General features: G+C 42.7%; 1 pseudogene; it reads left to right on the forward strand.

Annotated features, from left to right (window-relative positions):
- Window positions 1-1,498: 1,498 nt before the first annotated feature.
- On the forward strand, window positions 1,499-8,811 carry LOC120295978 (annotated as a pseudogene).
- The last annotated feature ends 7,755 nt before the right edge of the window (window positions 8,812-16,566 follow it).

Here is a 16,566-nt window from a genome sequence, read left to right on the forward strand (position 1 = left end):
GCCTAAGCAAGTCCTGCCTAACCCCGGCGAGGCCCGCCCTCGGCCACCGAGCTTGGCCTCGCATCTAGCGCAGTCGAGCCTTGCCGGGCTCGCCAAGCCTCACCCGGTGGCCAGCGGCCCGCCTAGCCCCGGCGAGGCTCGGCGGAGGCTTGGCGTAGCCTCGCCGGCCCCGGCGAGGCCCGACCTAGCCACCGGCAAGCCCCCGCCTAGCTCTACGCAGGGTGGCTCAGGCTGATGAGGGCCGGCCTCGCCGAGGGCCACCAAGAAGAAGAACACGAAAAGAAAGGAAAAAAAAATTATTTAAAAATTAAAAAATTGATTTGGAACATAATAATGAGCACAATATCAAACACAATTCTATTCCAAAAGAGAAATTATGGAACGGTTTGCACCAAACGGCTTAAAATACTTGAAATTATTCCCGATAACAAAATAAAATAAAAAATAATTTTATCGAATACCTTAAAATCAAAATCGTTACCAAACGCTAGCTTTTAAGACTTTCAAAACTTACCGCAATTGGGTAGAAAGAGAATATTTAGAGTGCTGATCCATGCGTCACCCGGCGAATTAAACATTAGGCCGTATGCGCTGGGGAAATAAAAAAGGAGGGCCTCGATTAAGCGTCACTAGTGACGCCTAAGCAGTAGCACCGACGGTCAACTCTGCATCCCTGCCTGCGGTTGTCCCGCATGCCTTGCAACTTCTCCTACCATGATATGCTTGTAACTACGTCAATCCTGTGGTTTTTACATTCTGGGTACATAAAAATTTTTATTGCCCAATCTGGATAAAAGTAACAATTGACCGGTGATACCATGTCGGCGCATCACGCCATTTTTATCCGTTTCTAATCTTACACTATCGCCCTTAGGGCTCTCGTCAATTTCCCTCAAAAAACGTGCTTTGAAGATCAATTCTATCAGATGATAGATAACCTTTGCGAGTGTAATTCATGTATTATTTGATGGTCCAAATACATTTTGTGTATGGACTGGACGCGTATTGAGCATAGATCATTTGATAATTATGCTTTTTATTGCAACGCTTACTTCTCATTTTGATTTTTCTAAGTAATTTCTTTTACTACTTTTAAGTACCTAAAACTACTTACTGCCGTAAATGACATTTGTTGGCGTCTTTTGTCCCGAATCTTAAGATCAGCTGACTTTTGATGCTGTCAGGATATCAATCGATACAGTTTAATCAATCTTCCCTCGCCACGAGTAGGCTATATAAATAATGGTTGCTCCTGGCCCAGGAGACACCACCAGCCCCTTTAGCTTCGGTTCTGATCTCATCCTTCATTGTCATTCTAAAACGTGACAAGCAAAGCAAATATTTCGATCAACGGATGTAAGAGTTGAGAAGCTTTACGTTGCTGTTCCTGAAAGGGAACTTGGGAAACAGAAATGGGAAATGAGAGACAGAGTAATGGGTTGGAGGAGAGGAGAAGAAGGAGAAGAAGAAGGGTCGGTCGTCAATAGGCTCCATATTCATGCACGCAGATGGAGTGGACAAGTGCTTGATGGGTCTCAGCTTCTTCGGAACAATCGCCGATGGCTTCTCCACTCCTCGTGCTCTTTGTCAGTAGTCAGCTCAGCGAACGACATCGGACCTCTGCATCTTCTATGGATCCCGCTTCGTTTCGTCACAGCATGAACAAGGTACGCACAACCATCTCTCTGAGCTCATAACTAGGCAATAGTGAATATCTGTTTCCCCTCCTCTGGGCAGTGTTTCCGCAGAATGCACTGAATCTCTTCTACATCGCCTGTGGATTGGTGGTTGCTTGTTTCTAGGTGGGTCACGCCGTTTCTCTTGTTCCCTTTTGGGTTCTTTTTGTTTATCTTGGCAAGAGTTGAAAATTGGATTGAAGTTGAGATTTTTGAGTACTAGTACATCCTTTCAGGCATTTATTATGCACCCACCATGTTGGAGGAGGTGGCTTTCATACATGTAGAAACTCGTGTGATTGTTCTTAGGTGGAAAAGCTTGTGGGACTCGCCTAATATTTTCTGACCATGCCGGTGATGATGATCATTTCAGAAGGGTATTGTTGGACCAGGACTGGTGAGGCAAGCGGCAAAAATGAGAGCCAGATACTTGAGCGCTGTGCTCGGGCAGACGTGACCTATTTTGATACCATGGACAAGCACGTCCACGATATCATCACCGGTGTATCCAGCGATAGTCTCGTGATTCAGACGCTCCTATGTGACAACCTGATTTTCGCTTCATTTTCAATTAAATAATTCGGGCTTTTCTGGGCGACGTGCCTATATAGCACTATTCTCTCGGCGATCACTCATGAGATAACTTGACTAATCGGGAAAGTTATTAAAGAATTTTGATGCAACAGACTTGAAAATTCGGCCAGAGATCGACTGCACCGACCGTGTTAGTCTACAAGGATTAGTTCGGCACAGTGCAAAATCTATCGAGAAATCGAAAATGAGTGGATCTAGAGTAAATAAAATTAGGATTGGGTGATTCCAACTAATTACAAATTTCGTCGATCGACACTAAACGATTTTCTTGTTGTTTTGGTACCCCGTGCTCGTAATTGAAACTTCGAGATTTTTCCACGACAATCGAGAGTTGCCGATACTATCGAAAATATATATCGTGGCTCGGGAATAATCGATCACGGGTCACACCAAAAGTTCCCAAAAAACTAACCAATAGTTTAAGTTGTGCTAAAAATCACATTTGACTGAAATTAACCGAGGAAATGATGTCGACATAGAAATTAAGAATTGTCACGTGTCACAATTCATCCTAAGTGATATCATATGCCTTCTCAAAATTCTACATGATGGGAATTGTTCATGTAAATATGCAAGATCAGCAAATTAGAAGACTTGACCACTATTTGGTAGGATTTTAAGACTTCTAATGTTTAAGAGGTATTATAATTAAGTAAAGGACTTGAATTGAGAAGTTGGGACAGTAATTAAATAAAGAAGAGAAGTCTCCCAAAAAGGAAATTGCAGCACTTTCTCCTACAACTTCACCAATTTCTTAAAACATTTGACAGAATTGACTTGGAAAAATAGGGGTCACTTGATAAGGAAGGAACTCATTCTCCATGGGATAACTATGAGAATCTTCATTCGGATTCAGCCGTTTACGTAGATTTCCAACCTTTTCTTTATCTCCTCTAGAAGAAACAATGTTGGGCTTGGTGGGCCCTATGAGGGTGATGGGTGGCCAAAGTTTCCATGGAAAATTAGGCAAAAGGCTGAAGGAAATCAATGAAACTTCCCATCAATTTTCACTCTTCCCCATCCTTTTTCTTACGCATAGAAGTCTGTTTACAAGTCTGCCTGCTGTATTTACACGGCAGTTTCCATCTTTCCCTTTCTTCCTCCTTAGTTTATTCTTCCTTGTCTTTTCAACGCCAACCGCTGCTTTCTCTTTGTCAACGTTAAACTTTCATTTCTGCCCTCTTGAACGGCCAAACTCCATACTTAGTTTCCTCTAAAATTTATAAGTTTGTGTGTTGCTGTTGCCATCATACCCATCACAATCTTCTGCGTCTCGGCTCCAACACCATCACCAAGAGGATCAAGGCTGGTCTCTGTGTTGCTGTTCAACCTGCAACGAGCCGCCGTTAGCTGTGTTTAGGTGAGTTGTCTTCTAAATCTGGACTAGGGAGTTGAGTACCTCTATTAGGAATTTGTACAAGTTAAAAATATGTAGATGGTGTTATATATGGATAGATGTTGGTTAGGACGTTATGATAGATATAGAAAAGCTAGATAAGGCTTAGAGAGCAAAACAAAAGTCGTGGTGGAAGATTCGGACTAGAACAGTAGATTACTGAAACAGTTTTCTAGAACGTGTATGTTTTGCTAATTTTGTAGACAACTTTGTGTTGCGATTTTGAAAGGATTTTGTTCTGAAGAAACGTTGTGAACATCTTAAATAATAACATATATTTTCTCTTAATTTTTAGAAATTAAAAGATGACGATTTTAATGACGTCATCCTCGGAACAGTAATCGGACAGTTTGTAATCCGTGACCTATTATGATTCTGAGGGCTGTTAATGACCTTTAGAGTCGAATTTCCAATTGGTTCCTTCACGAAAGTTGTTTGTTATAACTTTTAGTTTAACATACTTAAATTTCAAGTCAAACGAAGCAGATTTCGACCCAAAAACGAACTGATTTCGATAGGTTTTGGCTCTCTGAACTGGGCCCGATTTTTGTGCTGGATAGAAACAATTTCTGGGCCGAATCCAGAGGGATCTGGATCTCGGTGTCTTCATGAAAATGTTTGTTTATATGTTTTCTAGCACGTATCCGAATTTGATAATTTTCGAGATCGTATGAATGGGACTTTCTGACTTCGAAATTGGAAGAGCGTTATTGGGCAGTTCTCTGTCAATTTGGATGAATAAGAATATATACTTGTTTTGAAGAATTCTTGCTATGAAAGTGCTCAATTGATGCTGTGGATGCTGTATATAATTGATTATTGAAATGTGAAATTAATCATATGCATTCACAACATGAGATTCCGCCACGAGCCTTTGAGGGCGGGCGTGCTCCTTCGGGAATGCCCCCGTCAACGGATGCCTGGGTCGAAGTGGGAGGCCGGGACGATGCTCAAATTGGAATGCCGTCTAGATGTAGACGTTGCTGCTCAACGGTGTGAGGCGATGCCCGGTTATGCCGGGAAGACTGTTATATGAGCATTGACATCATTTATGACATATGAGATGCCCAGCCACGTTTGCCGGAAGAATGTTATCATTACATTGACTATGGCATGTATGCTTATATGGATATTCACCTTGCATATGCTTATGTTAAAGTATTCCTGTGATGTGAACGACACTATTAGGAATATTTTTATTTGATGCTAATATGCAGGAATTTGCTGGTGTTAAAAGAGTGGTAAGAAATGTGATTAGATTGCATGCTGGATGTACCCTTCACCTAATCTGGAATTAGAGATTTGCTATCGAGATGTGATCTCACCCCTTAGAGGGCTAACATTTTTCAGGTTCTTAAATGGAGGAAGGCCGGATCGTGTACAGTCGGTCGCAGTAAAGGAGGAATAGGACTCTCTCTATCTCCTTCCAAGTGATGACGGTTTTTCGTCAAGACTGGATGTAGGGTGACAGCTCACTCCCGAGATATTGAGAAGTATGGTATTGTAATAGTAAAACCCCGCCTTTATAAATAGAAGCTTAGTTGGTGGTTAATCGAATAGCTTCACTTTTGTATCAAACCTTGGGGGTGTTAAACTGGTCTATTTACATAGATACGATAATGTTGTAGTTGTGGTTTTTGAAAAATAATATCCTACGTTTCTATCCCACTGTTTTGTTGTATGGAGAGATTGTTTACGTTTCCGTATGTGCAAAATAAATGAATGAATGCAACAATTCACTGGATGTTGAAAAATTTAAAATCGACCATTGAGGGATGTGCATGTGCCCGGGTACGGGTCGTGACATCCTAGCGAAAGGTCCTTAATCCAGAATCTTAATCTCTCGGTTATTTTATGTTTCATTTGTGATTTCTGATTCCCGCATATTAGCTAAGTCTTGCTAAATTGAAACTATAGGTTCCCAATTTTCTTGTCAACGTATCGCTGTTTGTTGGGAGCTACCTAGCGGCATTCATCATGTTGTGAGACTGGCGATAGTTGGTTTCCCCTTTGCTGCGCTTCATCATTCCGGGCATGATATATGGGAGGACTCTTATAGTAATTGCGAGAAAGATAGGGGAGAGTACAATAAGGTTGCATGGTTGCAGAACAGGCACTTTCTTCCATCAGAACAGTATATGCCTTTGCCGGTGAGAGCAAAACACTTTCCGAGTTTTCTAAAGCTCTTTGAAGGCTCCGTGAAGTTGGGGCTGAGGCAGGGCTTGGCCAAAGGCTTGGCGATCGAAGCAACAGTATCGTGTTTGCCATTTGGTCTTTCATGGCATATTACGAAGTAGGATGGTGATGTACCGCGGCTATGCTGTGGAACGGTTTATGTTGTTGGCGCGGCCATTACTTTTGGCGGAGTGTAAGTGGCGTCCAGCTTTTTCTTTTAAAGTTTTGATTTTAACTTGCACTTTTGCTGGGATAATACATTCAAGAAACCTGAAAAGTAGTCCTGTGCCTAAGCTGCTTTAAGATTCAGGAAATCGCCTTGTCCTAGAAGCAATTGACCTTACTTGTTTGGTATTATCTTATTTGATATTAGGGCATTGGGTGCTGCTTTATCCAACCTCAAGTACTTCTCAGAAGCGTGTTCAGCAGGCGAGCGTATAGAGGAAGTGATAAAGAGAGTGCCCCTGATTGATCCAGAGAATATGGAGGGGGAGACCATACCGAATTTGGAAGGAAATATCGAATTTAGACACACGAGTTTTGCGTATCCGTCGAGACCCGAAACATCATCTTCGGAGACTTCTCTCTCACGATCCCATCAGGAAAGACTCTAGCTTTGGTTGGTGGCGATGGCTCCGGAAAATCCACAGTGATATCGCTCCTGCAGAGTTCTATGACCCACTTAGCGGACAAATACTCCTTGATGGGATTTGCCATTAATAAGCTGCAAATTAAATGGCTTAGATCGCAAATGGGACTAGTGAGCCAAGAGCCGACACTCTTTGCGACTAGCATAAAGGAGAAATTATACTCTTTGGAAAGGAGAATGCCGAGATGAAGGAGGTGATCGAAGCTGCCAAGGTTTCCAATGCTCATAACTGCATCAGTCAGTTGCCTCAGGGGCACGATACGCAGGTCCGATCCTTCTCTTTTCTCAAATTGTATATATTCTCAGCATTAAGTGCCTGCTCACTCCAGTTCCATACCAGCGACGTACCAAAGGTTTTTGATAGGGAGTATCTTGCATCTATCTATTATTGTGTTACATAAACCACGTGAAAGTACATGAGCTTACATTTGTCACCGCAGGTAGGGAAAGAGGCATCCAACTGTCAGGAGGGCAGAAGCAGAGAATAGCGATCGCGCGAGTAATTATTAAAGCACCCAGAATCCTCCTCCTAGATGAAGCGACGAGCGCGTTAGATTCTGAATCGGAGAAAATCGTCAAGACGCACTCGATCGAGCTTCCATTGGTCGTACAACAATCATCATTGCTCACCGGCTATCTACTGTACGACATGCCAATAATATCGCGGTCATTCAGAATGGGCAAGTGATAGAGACTGGCAATCATGAAGAGCTCATCCAGAATGAAGACGGCCTCTTTCTTGGTCAATCTTCAGAAATCAGAGAAACAGAAACCGACAGATCCAAGTTGAGAAACCGAGAACCAAATCACATCTTCCGTATTAAGCATGCATGGATATAGTACCAGTGGCCGCCATAGCCTATCTAAGGTGAGTCGCTCCAGCTCAGCGGAGTCGATGGCGGCGGTTGGTCCGGATGATCAGAAGATCCCCATTCCCATCTTTACGAAGATTGATAGCTTTGAACTCGCCGGAGGGAACAAGCCATCCTGGGGTGCATCAGCGCCATGTTGTTCGGCGCAGTTCAACCGGTGTATTCTTGCCATGGGCTGATGATCTCAGTTTATTTTTTGAAAGACCACGAGGAGATTAAAGCAAGATAAGGATTTATGCATCCTGCTTTCTGGGTTTGGCTGTGTTCTCGCTCGCAGTCAATGCGATCCAGCACTACAATTTCGCTTTCATGGGGAGTACTTGACTAAGAGGGTCCGAGAGAAGATGCTCTCTAAAAATCCTGACTTTCGTCGGATGGTCGATCAAGATCAAACTCCAGCGGTTCGGGTTTGTTCTAGACTCGCTAATGATGCCAATGTGGTAAGTACTGTTCCTTGCCGCACTTCGCTCATTCTAGTCCTCTATATCTTCAACTCCGCTGCGTTGACACCAATTACATCTGGGGAATGGCCTCGTTGATGACTAATGCTGCTTCGACATTTCTGTGCAGGTGAGATCTTTGGTAGGTGACCGAATGGCTCTTATCGTGCAGACATGCTCGCTATAATAATTGCGTTTCACCGTGGTCTGATCATCTCCTGAGACTCGCCCTCGTAGTGATAGCTGCGCAACCCCTTATTATAGTTCTTCTACATGAGACGAGTGCTACTGAAGACCATGTCTCAGAAGGCCATCAAGGCTCAAGAGGAAAGTAGCAAGCTCGCGGCAGATGCAGTCTCCAACCACCGAACCATCACTTCGTTCTCTTCCCAAGAGCGCATCCTCAAAATGCTTGAGAAAGCCCAGGAAGCCCCCGGAACGAGAGAGCATCCGGCAGTCGTGGTATGCTGGCATTGGACTAGCCGCCTCGCAATTCTTTACAAAGTGCGTTTGGGCTTTAGATTTCTGGTACGGAGGCAAGTTGATATCTCAAGGGCAAATCACATCAAATGCGCTCTTCGAGACGTTCATGATTTTGATCACCACAGGCAAAGTGATTGGGCGTCAGAAGCATGACCACAGACATTGCCAAGGGCTCAGACGCAGTTGGGTCCGTGTTTGCCATATTGGACCGGCAGACTAGAATAGAACCCGAAGGCATGGAAGGTTACCGACCAAAAATTACGGGCCGTAGAGTTTTGCAGGGTAGATTTTGCATACCCGGAAAGACTGGATGTCATCATCTTAAAGGACTTCTCATTCAAAATCGAAGCGGGAAATCAACCTCATTGGCTTGATCGAAAGATTCTATGATCCAATCAGAGGCGATAAAAATCGATGGACGAGATCTGAGGTCATACCACCTCCCAGGGCCTTACGGATGCACATAGCATTGGTTAGTCAGGACTCTCGCCGGCACAATTGTCTATGGAATATCGCTTTGAGATAGGTGAAACGAAATCATCGGATATGAAAGGACGGATATGACACGTGTGCGGGGACAGAAATCCAGCTCTCCGGCGGGCAAAGCAGAGAGTAGCCATAGCGAGAGCCATACTGCTGAAACCCGGCGTTGTTGTTGCTCGATGAGGCGACTAGTGCACTTGACAGCCAGTCGGAGAAGGTGGTGAGAACGCGCTGGGCGCAATGGTTGGACGAACCACGTTGGTGGTGGCCCACAGATTGAGTACCATACAAAGGGTGTGACGTGATCGCCGTGCTGAGACAAGGGAAGGTGGTGGAGAAGGGAGCCACTCTTCCTTGTTGGCAAAGGTCCGACCGGAGCTTACTACTCGCTCGGAACCTCCTAAGCGCCCCAAGCGTCCCGGAGTGTGTTGAATAATGCACAATGTGTGCGCTTTTGGAAGAATCAATCATGTTCACCCCGGTGATTCACGAATTTAAGTTCTTTTTCAACGTTCTATTTTCTTTAAAAATAACGTGACCTATTTCCGTGGTTGGGTTGGGAATAATCTCCTTTATGTTTTGCCGATCAAGACCTAATTTATACTGATGATTGCGTACTCGGTACCCTTCGATAATGGTGCCAACTTATGCTTTTTTCTAAGCCTCGCGTTGGCATAATTCCAACCACTTAAAGTGTTCCATAATATGGTCAAGATTGATGGTGGCACCAAAGGCATGTCAATGACACAAGCCGGTTGTGGTTTGTGGGTGCTCCAAAGGGGGGAGTAAATGGTGGAGCGAGGAAGGTCAAGATTGATGGTGGCACTAGAGGCATGTCAATGACACAAGCCGCGCGCGGTTGTGGGGGCTCCACAAGGGGGGAGAAAGATGGGGAGGAGAAGAGAGAGTGTTGTTGGGATTTTGAGGAGTATTGGGTAAGGCGTGAAATTAATAAGAGACTCATGTCTTGATCTAGTGTTGGAGATAGTGGATAAGTAAATCAATGTTACAATAGATCTACATCCAAGAGACATGAATAGTGACAGTGAAGGCGATAAAATACAATGCCTTAGATGTGGCATAAAGTACGTAACACGACGGCATAGTGAGTAAAGCGTGGAGCAAACAAAAACTAGCTAACAATATGGACAACATAGGCTTTATTAGGGCAAATGTCCATGAAATATATACTAAATTGCTGATCAACTGTCAATAGATTACAACAACTAGCAATAGAATGCCATCAAGAAGCTCAAGTTTGGCATTAGGATCAATATCAACATGGGTTGAGATCAAAATAGGAACAATCTAATGATGATATCGAGTCAGAATGTGAGAGTATATTAAATTGTATGTTGTTCAATTGAAAAAGGAAAGTAATCTAATATGGGATATCTAACTCCAAACCATTGGCACATCCATGAATCGCCACATGTAAAAAGCCCTTCCTCTTATATCATGAAGTGTAAAAGCCGAAAGAACACTTACAAAGGTATATGTAATAAGTTGGTGATCAAGAACACTTTGAATCTGCCAAAGCCATTGCAAACAGTCGCAAAATATTGCTAGTTTGCTTGTAATAATCTGTTTAAGTTGCTCTCATGAGCAACATGCTTTTGCTCTAAGGCCCGATCTAGGCCCGCCCAATGTGCATAGTTATTATAATTTTTTTTCTTGATGGGCTGGAGTGGGCCATAATGTTCGCCCAATTGGAAGGCCCAGTCTAGCTCTTGCCCGCTCATCATGTCTCTTCAAGTATAATTGAGTCATCGACAAGTTCAAGCATAGCTCACCCAACTTATTGAGCCTAACTAAGATTAGCATATTCCAACCGAAGTTGATTCAATCTAAAAAGAGAAAACATTTGCACTGTCAAAAATATAATGAAAGAATTATCAATCAATCATACACTAGAAATCGCTTATTAATATAACATCAAACTTAGAGGATTACATATGTGCTAAAAATCTTAGGATGCGAGCACGCTATGTACTCTAGCAAACCAATTTCATAAATATGTCAGCAGCACGATTGAATCAAATGTGGATGGAAAGAACAAAATGAGATAAAAGAATTGGAGATGATGTGTTATGGATCAGCTAGTTTAGTATTTGGGAAGAGAGCACTCCTTGGGCAGGTTGTTTTGGAACCTTGCATTGTCCTGGCAATAGACATATATCATGTGATGTCTCCCGACCCATTTGAACCACCTCCTCCTTGTTCCACCAGTTTGTGGGGCTCTCCGCCCTGCAAAACCTCGGATTGCCCTTCCAGACACAAGCGTCGATCTTGTAGTCCCCGAACGTGGCCACGAAGGGCCCTTCGACCAATTGACCATGTCACGCTCACCCCGTGTCCCCCAGATGTCGCCAGACTGTCATGGTCTGCCTTTGATACATGATGTCGGCTTCCACATCCTCGATATCGAGGATCACCACCTCCATTTGTACCAGTAGACTGAATCGAGTCGGGAGCTGACTCATACTCACTAGCCTGAAAAAGGTGGAACAACAATAAATGAATTTAAGAACTCAATAAGTAAATCACCTAAACCTCGTATAGACAAATGCCTTATTTCGGAAATCTACGAACTTGATGCCCACTTGTAGATGTCAAATTAATAACAAAACCTTTGCTTTGCCTTAACTATAAGCATGAGGGAAACTCTTCCTCTACCTAAACATTCGTCCTATCAAGAATCTATAAGATATCTCATGCCCATAAAAATTCTAAATATGCCAATTGATAACTTCAATAACATACACGTGTTTCTTGGGTATAATGCAATCAATTGCCAATAATATTCCCACGTGCCAAATGTTAGTTTCTAAAATATTACCATGGCCTTTTGAGACTCAAATAATGACTTCCAAAACATCCTCGTGTTCTCACATCACAACTAACGCCAATTATAACATGCACGTACCTTTCAAGTCACTAAAAATGACAATTAAATTTTGCACATGTCTCACACACAACAAATAATGCCATATCAAATATGCACAGGACATATAACAACTTTCAAAGTATTCACATAACACTCAAATGCCCCGCCCACATTTAGCGCCTTGAGAATCATATAATACCCCATAATATTATGCTATCTTAGGTCCAATTATTATACATACATAGCCAAAGAACCTATGGCTCTTCCGAAATTATCCAAGGCATCATCCTGCCCCATCGAGCATGGCATCCAAACTCCATCGGACATCGTTATGATAAAACACTCCCATGAATGGTATTCGAACTCCCTTGGGCATCCGAAATCCATCAGGTATTGCCCCGACTTCCACCAGTGATGGGTTTTTCATGTGACCACATGGATTAAGCACACAACCGATTATTATCTTCCTCTTTAGCCCAATGTATGAATGCCTCAATGACGTACCAAGTGAAGTGTGTCTCATGGCCTATCGAAACTACTTCAATAAAATATGCTTAGCACGAAACGAGAATTGACCTAGGTCCTATTTAGATAAACAACGATACACCTCAATACCGCTAATCTAAGAGAGAGACTAGACCTGACGTGCTTCCACACATGTTCAAGGACCATCGCAAGTCTCACCTCAAAGACTCGAGGTGACTTCATGCATCGACCATGTATATGAGGACTACCTCAAATGAACATAAAACTTTGCCCTCGATATTGCTCAACAATACATAAAACAAGAACATCCAATAATAACAAGGTTTTCAAATAACTCAACATAGGTTATGACATAACCAGCTTACACAATGGAACAACGGCTTTTTGAAACCAAACCCGAACATGAACATAAACAGATCGTTTCCAATAGCAATAACAAACCGAGCAACCTTAACAATAACTTAAGCTTTCTTTATTTACCTTAAACCTAATAAACCAATCAAACTCATGAGCAAACCATGTAAAATTAATACATGGTTCTAACCTCTCTATGATAGCTTGATCCTAACTCCTAATACAAGCAAAACCAACCTAAATTCAAGCCACGTAACATTACGGCCTAGCCGGCGTTTACGAAATTTACTTACAAACACTTGAGACACAGACGGAACCGAACGACAGACGATTTGAGCTCATGGCGGCAATGAGGGTGCGACATGAGATGATAGGCAGCTCAAGACAACGAGTGGTAGTGCAATGGCATAAGACGACAGTGGCGGCAGTGCAGCGACATAAAGGAGAGAAAGAGGGAGAGAGAGAGAGAGAGAGAGAGAAGAGAGGGTCAACCAAAGGGGAGAAAGGGAGAGAAATGAGAGCAAACGAAGAACTTGGGTAAGAAGGAGATGGAAGAGAGAAAATTTTAATCTAAGCATTAATGGCAAGCTCAATTATTGTCCTAAGCCACTAATGACTTCTTGGCTTGAAGAGCAAGAATGGTTCTCCACCACACAAATGCCCAAGCTTGCATTTCAAGCTTCAATGCTCTGGTTGCAAGAGAACTAGTCTAGTTATCCTAACTAGATTATTCCTTCTCCTATTTCCTTCTTAATGGGCACCTATCCTCTTTGCATAGTGTGACATCCTAGTTTTCAAGTTCTGTCTTGGATTGAATAAGTTGGGCTTTTCATCGACACGCCTATAGTTCTTTGCTCGTAGTTGGCTACTCACGAGTTAACTAACCTATCAAGTGAAGCCGTTAAGGGATTTTAATGCAATAAACTTGATAATTCGACCAGGAATCGACTGTTCGACCGTGCTAGTCTACAAGGGTCACTATGGCATTGTTAAAATTGATTAGGGATCAAGGATAGGTCGACTCGATTGAGATGTATGATCAAAGTATGGGTGATTCCACCTGATTCCAAAATTATCGTCGATCGGCACTAGACCGATTTTTTGTCGTTTTCGGTACTCTGTGCCCATATTTGAAACCTTGAGATTTTCACAATAACCTAGAGTCGCCAATGTGTCGAAGATGTACGTTGTGACTCGAAACAAATCGATCACGGGTCAATTGCACAAAAAATTCCAGAAAGCTACCCGGTAGGCTAGGTCACGCTAAAATTGTGCCAAATTGAAATTAACCGCAAATTTGAATCCGATTTCAGAAATTGAAAGTTCTGTAATGTCATGATGTATTTTAGGACCATTGACTCATCATTCAAAGATTTTTCTGAAAACTGAGATTTTTGGCGAAAATGCAAAATATGACCGTTTTTGTCCGGAAAATTCAATGACCATTTTTTATCGTGTTTTTGGGACGCAAGTTGGTTCCATTGGCGAGGAAAAATGTCAATTTGGTCAAGGACCCCTTGGTGGAATTTTGGGGAATCGAATTGAGTCCAATTGGAGAGAAATTGGTATAATTTGGGGGAAATTGAGTGCAAATTTTAGTAGCCCCCCTTGGTCCTCAACTTTTGGACCACTTCATTAGCTTGCAAGAGAAGCTTGGTGGCTGCAAAAGAGCCATGGATGACAGCCAAGGGCTGGTGGGGCCTCTTCAAGGGACAAGAGGATAGATTGGAAGCCAAAAGGGTCCCTCCAAGCTTGTGTTGTCCCCTATCTTCTTCCCTCAGTTGCTTTCTCCATTAGAGAGTGTTTTGTGAGCTTCCAAAGTGCAGAGAAAACCTCAGCCTCCTCCCCCTTGCCGTCGAGTAGCCCGCCAAGGCCGCCGGAGCCCCATCGTGCCGCGTCATGCCCCCGTGTGAGCCTACGCCCCTATCGAATCACCCTTCCAGTTTTGTTGCCGTGTCGTCTCCCTCGAGCCTCTTCAAGCCGTCGCCGTTCAAGCTCGCCACCACCGCCGTTTAGCCTCGCCTATCCTCTTATTCGCCTACCTGGTCATTGGCCCTCCTTAGCTTGCCGTTTCAACCGTCAGTTCCCCCTCCTTCAGTCCAAGTAGAAACTGAACCAACAAGGATTCGTGGGCCTTCGAGGCCCATTTTGGACCCCTTCCGGGCCTTGCTTGGTGCCGCCACTTGGAGTTTGTTGTCTGTCTCCGCTTTGCTGTCATCGTGGACTCATCGGATTTCAAAACCGGTGAGTTTACTCACTAAACTCTGCTTATGGAGTTAATTATACTTAAGTATTGATTAGTTTATGCTAATTAAGGTTTAGGTGGTTAGTTAGAATGGATTACTGATTTAACTACTCGTTTATGCATGTTAGGTTATTAGATCGACTTAATTAGCAACTAGATATGTTGTATTATTTACCTAGATAGGTTTGGAAATTTTTTGGGCCCGTTTCAGTATTTAATTAGGCTTTTCCGGCCTAAGTTGCATTTATTGGTATTTATTTAATTAATTTTAGTATTTATTTAATTATTTATTATTTTCCGAAAATTATACCAGGATAGCCGATAATCGGAATTTCGTGCTGATCGCAATGGTATAATTGGTTTATTTAATTGAGTGTTGATTTGTGCAAATTGAGTGAGATTTATAATTTTGGGTATTTATTCCAAAATTAGGTATTTTCAATATTTAATTAGAAAATACAATACCGAGCATCGGTTTACAACACCAAAAATGTGTTTATAGACTATTATAATTAGTGGGATTCTATAAATAAATAAATAAAAGATATTGTATTTTGGTTAATGTCAACCGTGTACCCACACAAGATTATTTTCACCAGGTACTATAAAGATGGTAGATTTTCAGTGAATGAGAACAATATACTATATCAGCCTGCAGGCTTTGATATATCAGCTTCGGTGAGCAGTATACTCTATTAGCTTTGGTGAGCAATTGTAAGTATCGCACAGCTTTGGTGAACAATATAAATATATAACAACTTCGGTGAGCATTATTATATATCTATTGTCAGCTTTGGTGAGCTATACCATATAATTTCAACTTAGGGTGAGCTGAATTGGTTGAATTTTATAGATAGTATTGATGGTATGGAATCGAGTGGATGGATTGATGAATGGTTTGATTTGAATTGAAGTAATTCGTTGAATATATGAATCATACTGACTTGCAGGAAGGAACTGAGGTAAAGGTAAGTCCTCTGTCTTGTGTGTGCATAGATAGTCTTTTGGCGTATTTCCTTCCTAGTCGGGGTTTAAGGGGTAGACTTGCTGAGACGTTGTCTCACCCCATCGTGGGTTAATATTTTCAGGTTCTTAGATAGCGGATCCTCTAGAATGTCATGGTCGTCCCATAAGGGTCACCGAGTGAGTTTATACCTATTCCGATCCCGGAAGCTTTTGGGTTTATGAATTGGTAGTGACCATTGTCTGGGTCGAAGAGCGTCTACATTATGTGTTCCCTAATCGATTCAGAGCTTGGTTCCGATACGGACCCAACGGTTTCCAGGTGGGTCCTCTCAGGTGTTTTGAAATTTCCACAAGGATAATTGATGCCTCTCTATGGGAAAGTGCTGTGGACCCTCCCGATGGTGTGGTGGAGAACCCGACGTCCCGTTCGAATCCCGTGAAGATTGAAGAATCGACGAACGAGTCTGACTAGATAGTCATAGGATGAGAGTGCTAGTATGAACAAAATAAAGGAGTTAGGGAAGAGAATAAGAACACGAGATTTATAGTGATTCGGCTTAATCCAAGCCTACGTCCACTCTCCCACGATAACAGCCTTCTTGGCTGGATTCCACTATGCAATCAACAAGAGATTACAACTCCGAGTGCAAATACTTAGTAGATCACACTATCTCACTAAGTCACTCTCTTGGTATTTCTCTCACGATTACAAACGTTTAAGCTCTCAAGAGACAAGTATATGATCTAAAGTCGCTCGAGACTTTGGAATTATAAATTCTACGCTCCGTCTCTTACTTGCTCATCGGTCCATGATCTCCTTAAATACTCCTCCACTTCCAAACTACCGTTGGACAGTATCC

Source organism: Eucalyptus grandis, chromosome 7, assembly GCF_016545825.1.
Source record: "Eucalyptus grandis isolate ANBG69807.140 chromosome 7, ASM1654582v1, whole genome shotgun sequence".
NCBI classification, from domain to species: domain Eukaryota; kingdom Viridiplantae; phylum Streptophyta; class Magnoliopsida; order Myrtales; family Myrtaceae; genus Eucalyptus; species Eucalyptus grandis.